We start from the raw sequence: 15,303 nt of genomic DNA, 5'->3' as shown, positions 1-15,303 counted from the left end.
TGATGGAATACCAAAAAAGACATTCCAGAACACTCTAAAGAAGAGACATTTATCAAATGGCTCCATGACAGATAGTGACCATAATTTATGTGAGACCGTAAAGAACAAACAGTCACAAGCCAAAGGTCATAATGTTACTGGAGAGGAGGACAGGACTTCCTCTACGTGTGACCTTTTTACCTTCAATTGGGAAATTAGGCACTGACAATATCAATACTCAGTTTGAATCATCACAAGAGATTTGAGTATGTCTACCAACTGTCCTTACCGTGAGGTATATCCTATTAAAATCCCACAGGACAGGCGTGAAGCATGTCTACCTCTTAGCATATCATGTTGCTAAGAGTTCTAAAAGCCTATGTGGCTGATCTACAACAACATATAGTCATCTGGTGAGGTATCCTCTCTGGACAAAGATCTGCTTCTCTTGTATTTGTGAGCCCTGCCAAAAGCGGCATATTTTTCCAGGATAAGCTGTAAGAAATGTGGAAAAACAGAGCAGACTGCAGTCTTCCTCAAATTCGAATGGATTACTTTATGGACTTTACTTTATTTGCCATTTAGCATTAAAATGATTAAGAATAAGATCCAGGATTGCAAGAAGACATCAGGTTCTCTTAGGCTAAGGCCACACTAGGCGATAGCGCCGCGATTTGACTCGCGGCGACTTTTCGCCGCGACTTTTAAGGCGCAATCGCTGGGGAAACTTTTGCGCTAGCGTCTATGGGGAATCGCGAAAAATCGCCAGCGTAAAAACACACGCGGCGATCTTTTCTCTACTGTCGCTCGAAATTGCCTCGCTAGGCGATTTCGAGCGACAATAGAAAAAAGATCGCCTAGTGGGTGTGGGGTTATTAAATGGCTTTCATTACAAAACAAAATGTGCCGGTATACTGTGCTAACATGTCATGCCAAGGGTTAACATATATGCTCTCTGTAGCCTGACTCAAAGGCCATATTACATTCTTTGATGCTTTTATTGCTGATCTGGATGCCATTGGGTTTTTTATTCAGTATAATTTAATGCCACTCGACATGGTTTTTCTCAGAATAAAGTAGGGAAATGACAGTCTTTTTAGATAACTGTTGCTGAATGACTTGTTTTTCACCGTTTTGTTATAGCAACTTATAGCAAATGTACAAGTCATTGAACCCCTGGGTAATAGTGACCATAATGTTATATCTTTTAATGTCTGGTGCAAAAAACAAAAATATACTGGGGCAACAAAAACCATGAATTTTGCAAAAGCTAATTTTAGTGCCTTGAGGGCTGCCCTACAGAGCATTGATTGGGGCATTAGGTTTTCAGCTAAAAACACAGAACAGAAATGGTTGTCCTTTAAAATGATATTAAATCATTACTGTTCTCAATTTATTCCCTTAAGGACTAAACGTAGAAGCTCTAAGAATCATCCTGTGTGGCTTAATACAGAGGTAAAGAAGTTAATGGGAAAGAAGAGAAAGGCATTTAAAAACTACAAATCTGTAGGGACAGAAGCTGCATTTAATGAATATAAACACTGTAATAAATGTTATAAATCAGCAATCCGGAAGGCTAAGAAAAGAAATGAAGAGTTAATTGCGGTGGAGGTGAAAACTAACCCTAAAAAGTTTTTTAAATATATTAATAGTAAAAAGATGCAGGTTGAGAGTGTTGCGCCATTAAATAATGGTACCAGTATGGTTGTAACAGATACAGATAAGGCAAATGTGTTAAATCAGTTCTTTTCTTCAGTGTATACAATAGAGGAGTCTGAGTTCACAGGCTCACTTAATAACTGCACGAATGGTTCAGCTCAATCTAGTCAGTGGCTGACTCAGGATATGATTCAAAAAGCTTTAATACAAATTAATGTAAACAAGGCTCCAGGGCCTGATGGCATACACCCCCGGGTTCTAAGAGAGCTTAGTTCAGTTTTAGACCAGCCCTTAATTCTGATTTTCTCAGATTCACTGTCATCTGGTATGGTGCCTATGGATTGGAGAAAAGATAATGTTATTCCAATATTTAAAAAGGGATTACGATCTCAGCCTGGCAATTATAGGCCAGTAAGCTTGACATCTGTGGTGGGCAAATTATTTGAAGGCTTGTTAAGGGATCACATTCAAAATTTTGTCCTAATGAATGGCATTATGAGCAACAATCAGCATGGCTTTATGAAGGCTAGGTCATGTCAGACGAATTTGATTGCATTTTATGATGTGGTAAGTAAGATTCTGGATAGCGGGGGGGCAGTAGATGTGATCTATTTGGATTTTGCCAAAGCGTTTGATACTGTGCCCCACAAACGACTGCTTTCTAAACTAAGGTCTGTTGGGCTTAATGAAGTCGTTTGCACGTGGATAGGAAACTGGCTACAGGATCGGGTACAGAGGGTGGTTGTTAATGGGACATTCTCTACTTGGAGTAAGGTTCTTAGTGGGTCCCCAGGGCTCAGTATTGGGTCCACTTTTATTTAACTTGTTCATTAATGACTTAGGGGAGGGTGTTGTAAGTAATGTATCAGTGTTTGCAGATGACACAAAATTATCCAGCCCAATTAATTCCATCCAGGATGTGGCATCCTTGCAACATGATCTTGACAAACTGGCAATCTGGGCAGCTAAGTGGCAAATGAGATTCAATGTTGATAAATCTAAAGTCATGCACCTGGGATGTAAAAATATCCAAGCCACTTATACCCTTAATGGGACTGCACTAGGCAAATCCATTATGGAAAAGGACCTTGGAGTCCTTGTAGATGATAAACTTGGCTGTAGCAAGCAATGCCAGTCAGCAGCATCAAGGGCAAATAAGGTCTTGAGCTGTATTAAAAGGGGCATAGAGTCAAGGGAGGAGGGGGTCATTTTTCCACTGTATAGAGCACTTGTAAGGCCCCATCTAGAATATGCCGTACAGTTTTGGTCTCCATCACTCAAACAGGACATTATTGTATTAGAGAGGGTACAGAGAAGGGCAACTAAGCTGGTAAAAGGTATTGAAAATCTTAGCTATGAGGAAAGACTGGCCAAATTGGAGATGTTCACGCTGGAGAAGAGGCGCTTAAGGGGTGATGACTATTATTTATTATACTATGTATAAATATATAAGGGGATCATATAATAATCTCTCTAATGCTTTATTTACCAGTAGGTCTTTCCAGCTGACACGAGGTCACCCATTCCGATTAGAAGAAAAGAGGTTCCCCCTAAATATTTGGAAGGGTTTTTTTTACAGTGAGAGCTGTGAAGATGTGGAATTCTCTCCCTGAATCAGTTGTACAGGCTGATACATTAGATAGCTTTAAGAAGGGGTTGGATGGCTTTTTAGCAAGTAAGGGAATACAGGGTTATGGGAAATAGCTCATAGTCCAAGTTGATCCAGGGACTAGTCCGATTGCCATTTTGGAGTCAGGAAGAAATTTTTCCCCCTCTAAGGCAAATTGGAGAGGCTTCAGATGGTTTTTTTTGCCTTCCTCTGGATCAACTGGCAGATAGGTAGTTAATAAAAAAAAAAAAAAAAGGTTGAACTCGATGGACATGTGTCTTTTTTCAACCTTACTTACTATGTTACTATGTTACTATGTTTGCAGTATGATGTAAGGGTACATTGCTATGTTTATTTAAAACTGCGCAGAGTGCTTCATTCTGCTCAACCACAGGTCACCGTATGGAGAAAGTGGTGCTGTTGTTGGTGCCATTGCAGTTACTATAGTAAATAAGTGAGCAATACATCTTTACCTTCAAAATGTAAAACACTTTATTGCCATTTAAAGACAAAGAATTCTAGCAACACAAAGTGGTGATAGCAAAGCGATTTTATTCGTGCCACTAGTCAGGTAAGATTTTGGTCCCTGCCAGCCATTTATCACTTTTCTTTCTATTTTAATTGATTTAACTATTGTTTTGGCTTCATAATGAGGGTCCATAGTAATGTTTTCCTTTGTGAGTGAGAAACATTCTTAAATGGATTCTGTTATGCTTTTATGGACTAGTTTTTATTTCTAAATTGCACTGCAAATAATTCACACTATTATGTATTGGGAAAAAAATGTTTTCCCATGACAGTATCCCTTTAACGTACGTTAAGTTGCATTTGGCCCATTGCTTATTATGTTCTGTAGCAGATTCTACTAAAATATGAACCAGGAAAGTTTTTGGTAGGGTTTCAGGAGAGGAATTTGAGTTTAGGGGTCTGTATTCAACATGTACACCTAAAAAATAATCTGGAATTCAGTGCTCTTCTGTTACTTGAACATAGTCTCTAGAATTCAAGACCAAGTTGGCTTCAAGTGTGCATGCTCCATCGCAGTGTTTATAATATGGAAGCCTGGGCACCAGATGTTATGGAGGTCAAATATAGCAGCCACCAACTGAAAGGGATTGCAAGGGGCTAATGTCTTTTCCTGCCTGAACACTTGATTGCACAAGTATGCTTCTTATCAAATACACACAAGTTGTAGACTGTGTAAACATACTATTGCCACTCAGGTGTTCAAACATTACCAAATATAGGGTAGTTACATTGTGTATGACATCACAATGGAATCTCTTTGTTTACTATGCTATATAAGTTGTAGTACTACCCATAATAAACTGAACTTGTTTTGCAACACACAAGCCTACAGTGTCGTTCATTGCAAGTTCCCTGATCAGCACGCCTGGGGAGATGATATCAGATGGTTTACCGTTGCATCAAGTATAAGACGAGCCGGCTCGCAGCTGCAAGGACAGTGCAGGGATAGCACAGTGGAGTTTAGTGGCCCTAACAGTTTTCTGGTGTCAGAAGTGGAACGGCTGGAAATACAGAGGTAAGTAGAATCACTGTCTGAACTGACGGTGTTTTCTCTTACCTTTGGCTCTTTCCGATTGACCGATTCTTTAGTTTACATAAGTGTCTCATGTATGGTTGAGACTGTCTCATGTATGGTTGAGACAAGGGCATGATTACCAGTTTAAATAAGTGTCTCATGTATGGTTGAGACTGTCTCATGTATGGTTGAGACAAGGGCATGATTAGCAGCTAAAGTGTCTCATGTATGGTTGAGACTGTCTCATGTATGGTTGAGACAGGGTTATAGAGATCCCATGGTAGTATAGTAAAATAGGGATACTCAGGTTGTGCACGGAGACCATTTCTTACTGACTGATTCATCTTTCCATGCGTATTATTGTCTTGTCTTGTTTGTGTATTTGTGTTTTAAAATATATCTGTGAACAGTTGCAGCATTAAGAGTGATCACGAGTTGCTAAACGGGTATTGTTGGGACCTTGATCTCAGTTCAGCCCTGGCTTCTCTGTTTCGTTGCAATCGTACATGACATGTTCTTTGATAAGAATTTAAGGTATTGAGATATTTGTTTTTTTATTGAATTCGATAGTCCACATAATTGATTAACCAATATTTCTGTTGACTCTATTTCACTTCTCTTCCTTCGGCCTATTCTTATCCCATTATACACCGTAGACGTATAAACTCTGCGTGTTCAGAGTTCGAGGCTATCTTTCCTGCAAAAAGTTTCGATTTATGAGTCCAGGCAGTAGGTGAATAAACCTGGAACAGAGAGTCAGCCTATAATATAAGAACAAATAAACAGTTCTCATTAGGAAAACTGTGAGTTACATTTAATCATTACACCACCAATTAGTCTATCCTATACCTTCTTTTTCTCTTTTTGATACTTACTAATCTTATTTGTAGACTGTACTTGTCTTCAATCAAGATGGGTGGTAAGACTTCAAAAAATTTACCACCGCCCCTCCTTAATGAGACTTGCAAACAGTATGTGTATAGATGTAGTCCTACTGGAGGATTTTATGTTGACCCCTGGGTAGATAATCTTGCAGGTTGGTGTGAACATTTAGAGCTAGACAATCCTTTTCCACGTGATGGAGCTAATGATTTATATTATATGAATATAGTTTATCAAATGTGTGTACTCTACACCTTCCCTCCCTAAGAACTACAATCCTCGAAAAACTGGTGTTTTAAAACTATTTAAACGACACAATTCACAATGCTCTACAACCTGTGATCAAACTGTTAATACTACCCCACCCCTTACATGGCTATCTACTCCAATTTGACACATAAACCAGACACCGTGGAGGATGACGAGATTTGCATTGCTGTAGCTTCTGCTCCTATAGTACCCCAAGCTGCCCCAATAGCACCAGTCCAAGCAGCCCCATTGGTTCAACAACCAATGCCTGTCCCTGCTCCACCCCGTATGATTGAAGCTGCAGCCTACCCATTGCCGGCCTTCCCCCTATCTGGCTTAGATACAGTAGATACTGATAAAATCGAGATACCCCTAATGCCCGAATTAGAAAAAGATATGGGTATAATCACTCAAGCAGGTTATGAAATAGTTCATATCACTCCTGACCGTCTGAAGATGACGGTAAGGAAAAAAGAACCTAAAAAAAGGGGATCAACATCCAGTTACAAAACAGTATCCTTTTCTTACTGTTGGTGAACAACTCATAATGAAACCTTTAAGCCCCACAGATTTACAAAATATACTTGCTAATGCCCCTGATCCCAGAAAGAATCCCGGTGCGTGTCTTGTTTATTTAAAAAGAATGTGTCAAGGACAATGTATGCATCAGTCTGATATAAAATTGATTATTGATGGGATCTTGGGCTACGATCTTGAATCAGGATGGGATTGGACTAAGGTTCCCTCAATCTCGGTACCTGTTAATGTTAACGCCATGAATGCTGCTCAATATCCATTAAATACCCCAGCAGGCATAGATATCATGTGGCAGGAGGTAGAACAGGAAATGAAACGCTTATGGACCGATCGACAGTCTATGTCGATCGCTCTGGGATGTAAGCAAAAATCGCATGAAACAGCAAGTGACTTTGTCAAAAGATTCTATAAAGTATGGAAAGAGGAAGCTGCCCTTTCCTCTGAGGGAAACATGTCGCAACTAAAGGTTCAAACATGTTTGGGAAACATGACTCCTCAATTTAGTCTTACTACTAAACAACTTATTTCAGAATGGCCCACACTCACCTCAGGAGATTTCCAGAAAAGAGTAATAGAGAAAGAAGCAGCAAGTTGTTACGAAAACCTCATTAGAACAGATAAGAAAGTACAAGGCACGTATATGGAAGTAGTTAGTCCAGAATACAATACCCAAAATGGGACTATCTCTGGTCCAAACAGTACTACAGAAATGTATTCTCATAATCCTCAGGGTTTTAATAATCAATACACTGAAAGGGGTGGATATGGCAGAGGTCGCTGGAATGGAGGTCGTGGTAGAGGAAGAGGTAGACGTAATTGGGTTATCAGAATAATAGTTGGGGTTCTCCCAATAACTCCAATACTTCACCAAATAATACTAAATGTTTTAATTGTCATGAATTTGGCCACTGGCGTAATCAATGCCCCTGGACGCCGCGTCCTACTTTTCAAAATCAACAAACAGTCCCTAATGCCCCAGCCCCAACATTTCAAACACAAGCACCTCACACACAACCCCAGACTTCGACAAATTCCACTCCCAGACACGCCATCAACTGGCCAGGTTCTACATAGGGCTGCCCTGAAGGTTGTACCCCACTTTTCCCTGTCATCTCATCCTCATTCAGTGCAGACCCATACATTGTATTAAACGTTGCAGGAATGGATTTATTATTCCTAGTGGACACGGGAGCCACCACCTCCTGCATTAATACAAAATATTATGAGGGAGACAGACACGGATCGATACCTTTAGTTGGGATAAACGGGGTAGTAACTCCCACCTTCCAAACACCACCTTTACCTATTGTATGCCCAGGCTCTACCCGTACCATTTCACACCCATTTACACTCATCCCTGGGTGCCCCGAAAATCTGTTAGGCAGAGATCTATTCCACAAGTTAGGATTTCAATCCATCAGAATTTCCCCTGATGGGGGCCCTTCTGCAGATATTTTTGTTTCCGAAACTAACTCTATTTTTCTAAATTTTAACGACCTTTTTACTAACCCTTCCATTCTGTCTGTATGGGCTAATGACAAATTTGATGTGGGCTTTGTCGACTGTACACCTTACAAAGCACTACTTAAACCACACTCACATCCAGTATACATAAAACAGTACCCTCTTTCACAGGAAAAGTTAGATGGTATCCGCTCGTTAATACAGATATTCCTTAATCAGGATATTCTCACAAGTGTTGTGTCTCCTTACAATACTCCCATCAATCCAGTTCCTAAGAAGAACAACGAATTTCGATTTGTACAAGATTTAAGAGCTATTAATTCACTAATTATACCAATTGCACCTATTGTGCCAGACATTACGGTTCTTCTTTCCTCCATTCCGTGTGATGCTTTGGTGTTCACGGTTTTGGATTTATCCAATGCATTTTTTTTCGGTTCCAGTAGACCCTGAGACACAGTTACTTTTGGCTTTTACTTTTGAGGGGTTCCAACTTATCTGGAAACGCCTCCCCCAAGGCCTAGTGGATTCAACAGCGGCTTACTCCCTGGTGCTCCAGCATACCCTTAAGTCATGGGCCCCCGGCCATGGTTCTGTCCTGCTTCAATATGTTGATGATTTATTGTTGTGTAGTCCAAGCCAGGAAGCTAACCACCATGATACCACCTCACTGCTGCAACATCTGGCAGCAGAGGGTCATAAGGTTGCTAAACATAAAGCTCAGATGGGGGCTGAGACTGTTGAATATTTGGGATTCATTCTTTCTCACGGCCAGAGACAAATAAACCCAAAGAGAGTACAAGCACTGACTAAGATAAAAAAACCTGAAACTCCAAAGGAAATGCTGTCCTTCCTTGGCATCGTTAATTATTGCCGTCAATGGATACCGAACTGTTCTTACTTTGACAATATCTTAAGACAATGTACTAAAAAGGATGCACCACCTTACGTACAATGGACTGAACAAATGACTAATGCTTTTCATTCTCTCCTACAGACATTGGTTACAGCACCTGCGCTTGGTTTACCTAATTATGCTAAACCTTTTCATTTGTATGTCAAGGACACCTGTAAAACCATGGCTGCGGTCTGTGCTCAAGAATCTGGGGGAAGTTTTCGTCCTGTGGCCTATTTTTCCAAAGTAATGCCGCTTCCGGTACAGGGGATGCCGGCGTGTCTCAGAGCTTTAGCAGCTAGTGCTATGGCTGTTGAACTGTCACAGTCTGTCACAATAGGCCACAATACTATTTTGCACACCTCACATCAGGTTACACCCTATTGAAGAACATTACCACCCAACACATGACCTCCCAAAGATTAAGTGGCTATGAAGTTATTCTATTAGGTACTGCAAATTTACAGATCAAATACGCAATCAACACTCAAGGGCCTGCTGCCATACTGCATGCTCTATTACATCTGTCTGACCCTACTAATGCTTTTATACTCGATCCTCATGACTGTGTTGAATCTATCCACTACTCTACCTCACCTCGACTCGATCTAACTGACACTCCTTTGTCACATGCCACTAACGTTTTTGTTGATGGTTCCTGCTCCAGGCCTTCCGATGACACCTACAAAGCAGCATATTCAGTTGTCCAACTCCCTAATATTGTACTCGAGACTAAGTCTATCCCTGTTAATTCTGCACAAGCAGCAGAACTTATAGCACTCACCAGGGCCTGTCACTTGTTTGCCAACCGCCCCGTTAATATATTCAGTGACAGTAGATACGCTTTTGGGGTAGTTCATGATTTTGGCAAAATTTGGCAACAAAGAGGTTATGTTACTACAGATGGGAAGTCCATCGCACACCCTGCCCTCATTGATAATCTTTTACAGGCCATCCAACTTCCTTCCGAAATTGCAATTATCCATTGCAGGGCACATACCAACAGAACTGATGAGATTTCCCTCGGTAATGCCCTAGCAGACCAGGTTGCCAAAACTACTGCATCTTCTGCCACTCCCACTGTCATCCCCATGTTTCTCCACACACCTCCGAGTTGTCCAGACAGTCAAATTCTACAGTATTTGCAAACTTTTGCCACTCAGACCTGCATTTTTGGGAACAGCAAAATCTTACCCTTGACCATTCAAGGCAAAGTGGGTATCCCCGAAAACAGTCTACCCCTACTTATCTCTCAAGCTCACGGCATTGGCCATAGGAGTTCTAAGCTCACTTTGGCTGAAATGCAAAAACATTTCATCGCAAAGAATCTCAGACAGCATTGTTCTACCTTTGTTAAAACTTGCCTCACCTGTCTTAGGGCCAACACCTTAGGAACACACAAAGTACACCAAAATTTGCCTCCCCCAATTGCACCTTTTTCTCACTGGCAAGTTGATTTTACTCATATTCCTAAGATTGGCAAACTACAGGAATATTTGCTCGTTTTTACCGACCATTTCTCTCGCTGGGTAGAAGCTTTCCCTTGCCGTCACGAGGACGCCAAAACCGTTGTTAAGTTCATAGTTAATGACATCATACCCCGATTTGGTTGTCCGCAACAAATTAATTCCGATAATGGCCCAGCTTTTGTTAGTAAGGTCCTCCAGCTTCTAATTTCCACCTTACAAATCACATGGAAGTTTCACATTCCTTACCATCCACAGAGTGCCGGTGTTGTTGAGCGAATGAATCGCACCATAAAGGATAAGCTCACCAAAGCCACATCTGCCACATGGACTAATTGGAAGTCCTTTTTACCTGCAGTGCTAGCTGAAATACGCATGACACCACATTCAGTTACTAAATTATCTCCTTTTGAAATTGTCATGGGACGCCCATTTCCCACTCCCTGGGTCAAAGGCCCCTTAGTCATCCAACACACTGATCTTAATTTAATTCAGGAGGAGTATGTACGTAATCTTATTACTACATTGAATGGCATCTATGGTGATGTTTCTTTGTCTTTTCCTTTGCCCCCCCAGGAGCCGACCCATCCATTTCGCCCAGGTGATCCTGTTGTGGTTCGACAGCTCCATCGCTATCGAAAAGGTGGATTCCCATTTGGCCCACGAGTCACAGTGATTGCCATCACACGGACAGCAGTCCTCACCGATGCCAGCGACCATTGGATCCACGCTTCACGAGTGAAACTCGCGCCAACACTTCCAACGCCGGAACTGAGTAAAGCTGACAACACGGAACATGACACCACCACCAAATCCATCACAGAAGGACCCGAAGATGACGTCTCAGGACCTCACACCCCTACCACCGATGATGATGAGGAAGTCCACAAAATATGCACTATGGTGCATAATTGGCACTTTCCTTTTTCTCTTTTTCCGGATTATGATAATCCTTAACTGCATATGTTACCCAAACCCTCACAGCCCTTTGGGATCAGTTTGTTACCAGTTTTTCAAGAGCAATACAACACTCCATCGCCATGAACGATCAAACCCCATCGCCACCTTAGGAGGTCAGTCTACTAATGAACGACAAGTTGCAATCAAACAAAGTGATGGCACTACCATCTTCTGGTATAACTCCTCTAATACACATGTTGCCACCTTTGTCTTCGACTACTGCCACATTGTTGACTGTAAAAATATCCCTTGGACATGGCAATGTATTTGGTACACTCATGTCCCCTATACCAAAGATTTCTATATATGCGTTACTGATGACTATTGGGGTAACACCTGTGGATACTGGGGTGCGGTTGGATGGAACACGGGGATTGACTGGGGTTATAAACCAAAATCCTCCTTAACCAAAATAGACAAAAATAAGAAATCCCTAATCACCCGCATGACTTTACTGAAAAAGGGAGGCGCCTGCATGGCCCAAACTGGACACAATATGAAACTTACCCTCACAATCGAAAACCCTAGCCCTGGTGACTCAGGCACATACTGGTTGGGTATGTGGAGCAAAGAGGGTTCTGATTCCCCCCTTGGGAAATTCCAACTTAAAGACATGTACCAATCTAATGAATGGGTTCCTGACATTCCGGTCACCAACCCACTCAAACCTCATATAATCACTTTTAATTCTATGATCGCCATTGCAAACCCTACTTTTGAAGACACTTTTGCTATAGAGACTGGGTTCACTGATGTTAATGTCTGGCTAGAATGGATGAGGTATAGTGCAACCCAGCATAATAAAAGTAATTGCTATGTGTGTGGAGGTGCCAGACCTCATTTAGGCACTGTCCCCTTACATATCCCGCCTGATCAAGAAGAATGTTTTCTCAGCCTTTATACTAACACCTCCTCCAATTCCTCCGTTTGTGAAATGTGGAAATCCACATACCCTATAATTTCTACATCTCCTAAATCCCCTAATGGCATTACCATATACCCTGGCAACTATACTTGCTTTATTAGTTATCAAACCAATGGCCGGAACCTTTGAAATTTTACTGAAGGGTATTGTGCTTCTTACAGTAATACCTCTTATGTAAAATTACAGAACCATTCCCAGTCCTTAGGTGACATTTTCTGGCTTTCTTAAACTACGCTCCCATTTACCTCGCTCCTGGAAGGGAGAATGTGCCCTTTGTAAAGCCATCATGCCTTTACACGTCTTCCCTAGTAGTGACCAGGCCCTACGCTCTACATCCAACCTCCTCAGCATCTCTAAGAGAGATGTTATCCCTGGAGGTAGTTTCGACCCTCATGTTTATATTGATGCAATTGGCGTTCCACGTGGAGTCCCTAACGAGTTCAAGGCCCGTGACCAGGTGGCTGCTGGTTTTGAATCTATAATTCCTATCATCACTGTCAACAAAAACTTTGACTGGATTAATTACATTTATTATAATCAACAACGTTTTGTTAATTACACCAGAGACGCCCTACAAGGTATTGCAGATCAGCTTACACCCACCTCTCAAATGACATTCCAAAATAGGGTAGCCTTAGATATGATTTTAGCAGAGAAAGGGGGTGTTTGTAAAATGCTTGATGGTACTGGCACCTGCTGCACTTATATTCCTGATAACACCGGACCTAACGGTAAATTCACTGTAGCTATTAAAAAACTGAATGATTTATCCATTGAACTTAAGAAAAACTCTGGTATTACCCACCCATGGGACAAATATTTTGGATGGTTGACCGGTTGGCAAAAAATCTTAGCTCAGATCGGTGTCACCTTATTGATTGTCTTAATTTTTGTTTCATTTCTTTTCTGCTGTATAATTCCCTATATCAAGAAATTAACTTCATCTTTAATTACTTCTTCTGAGGGCTTGCAACTTAAGCTTATTCATGCTGCTCGCGTATAGTCACTTATGTGACTAAAAGGGGGATTGAAAGGGATTGCAAGGGGCTAATGTCTTTTCCTGCCTGAACACTTGATTGCACAAGTATGCTTCTTATCAAATACACACAAGTTGTAGACTGTGTAAACATACTATTGCCACTCAGGTGTTCAAACATTACCAAATATAGGGTAGTTACATTGTGTATGACATCACAATGGAATCTCTTTGTTTACTATGCTATATAAGTTGTAGTACTACCCATAATAAACTGAACTTGTTTTGCAACACACAAGCCTACAGTGTCGTTCATTGCAAGTTCCCTGATCAGCACGCCTGGAGAGATGATATCAGATGGTTTACCGTTGCATCAAGTACAAGACGAGCCGGCTCACAGCTGCAAGGACAGTGCAGGGATAGCACAGTGGAGTTTAGTGGCCCTAACACCAACCAAACTGCACTGCAGCCTAGTTGCTGAGGGAGCAGGGAAACCTGTGCCAGAAATTGTGGTTGCGAGTGTGTTCCAAAGTTATGATGATTCCCATTATCTATATGTGAAAGTGAGACAAGTCCTGGTTTATCTGTGCCATATTTTATTTCCTGGAAAAAACTCAACAGAGCCTGAACTCTGAAAAACCTTGCTGCTTACTTTTCTTTTTTCTTCGTGTTTACTAATAAATCCTATATATCTATTGAAAAATAGGGAGTCCATATAGCTATTCCGCATGGCCAAAGGGACCAGCCGCAGTTCCAAGGCAGTCAAATCCAAAAAAGTTTATATCAAAAAAGATATATATCCCAAGGCCTTTTAGAGTAAAAATAAGAATAATTTGTTGAATTTCACATTTAAAAAGTATTCAGTACATACCACCCCACATATCCCACCTTACGCGTTTCGCACCTTCCGGCGCTTAGTCATAGGTGTGTATCTACATTCCTATACTAAACTCTGTCCTGGCAGATTTACTGTACATAGAATAAACTTAAATTTCTAAATCCAAATCACAAGACAAGATAACAGCTGCCACACTCACATCTCCTTTAATGATATATTTTGAAAGATAGCAGCTCCCTTGTTTGGTGTATGTACCAATGCATGTATATTGACACTGTATTCAAGGTATTATGTTTTGATTTGCATCATCTTTTCCATCCATGAGCATAGTTTTTGGAAGCCAAGGGAATATAATCTCCAGAAAGCACAACCCAAACTCAATGGTAGATTTAATACACTGAGTTTTATGGAGAATTTTCACTTGTCCTTTTGATAAAAATCACCAATATCATTGCATGTTTCATAGTGAAATCTCCACTTTGTTGATGATTTTATTACATTTAATTAAAATGTTCAAACCAATTTGCAAAGTGCAAATATCACAGTTTCCAGGGGTGACATTTGTTTCTGGGGAGACTAGCAAAATAAGCATTTCCAAGGACAAGCCTGTAATTATTTATGACAGTTGGTCTCTTCTCTTATTCTTTGCCTATGACTGTGCCCTCCAAAACCACCTTGATATATGGATAAGTCAAAGCAAACTATGGTTGAGTTTAAAGGGACAGTATAACCATTTGGTCAATGTGAGTTCAGTGAATAAGGCTAATGCTAAGCATATTTTTGGTTTTAAACATGGTTTTTGTTATTTCTTTAGCTAAACAGGACAGGATGAGAAACTGAAGCTACAGCCTAAACTGTAACTATTTTAATGGAATCATGAGAGGGGATACTTGTCTCCAAGAAGATCCTTTAAGGGACTTCAGTACATGTTCTTCATCCATTGTGAGACATGCCCTTAAATGTGCTTATGGTTTCCTGTGTGTAGGGCAGACATTTTTTTGCCCATTGACATCTATGGGCATAATTTTTAGGTGAAAGACTGCAAAGAATTTTGCTCATCACTAAGATGAGGTTCCTCACCCCCAATATGCTGAACCCATATTGTCGCATACATTGCTATTAATAACAGTCTAAGAGAAAATGTGGGGCCTTATATATCAAAATCTGAATTTTTCTGATTTATTACAAAAAGTCTGACTAAACTAGAATCCACGATTTGAAAAACTCGATAAAATCGAATATCTGAATTGTACGATTTTGTTTAAATTTACCGTATTGCTAGATTTTTTGGGACGTTTTTTCCAAAAAGTCAGAATTTTTA

Source organism: Xenopus laevis, chromosome 8S, assembly GCF_017654675.1.
Source record: "Xenopus laevis strain J_2021 chromosome 8S, Xenopus_laevis_v10.1, whole genome shotgun sequence".
Taxonomy (NCBI): Eukaryota; Metazoa; Chordata; class Amphibia; order Anura; family Pipidae; genus Xenopus; species Xenopus laevis.
The sequence above is the reverse complement of the archived record's forward strand: the minus strand, read 5'-3'. Positions refer to the sequence as shown.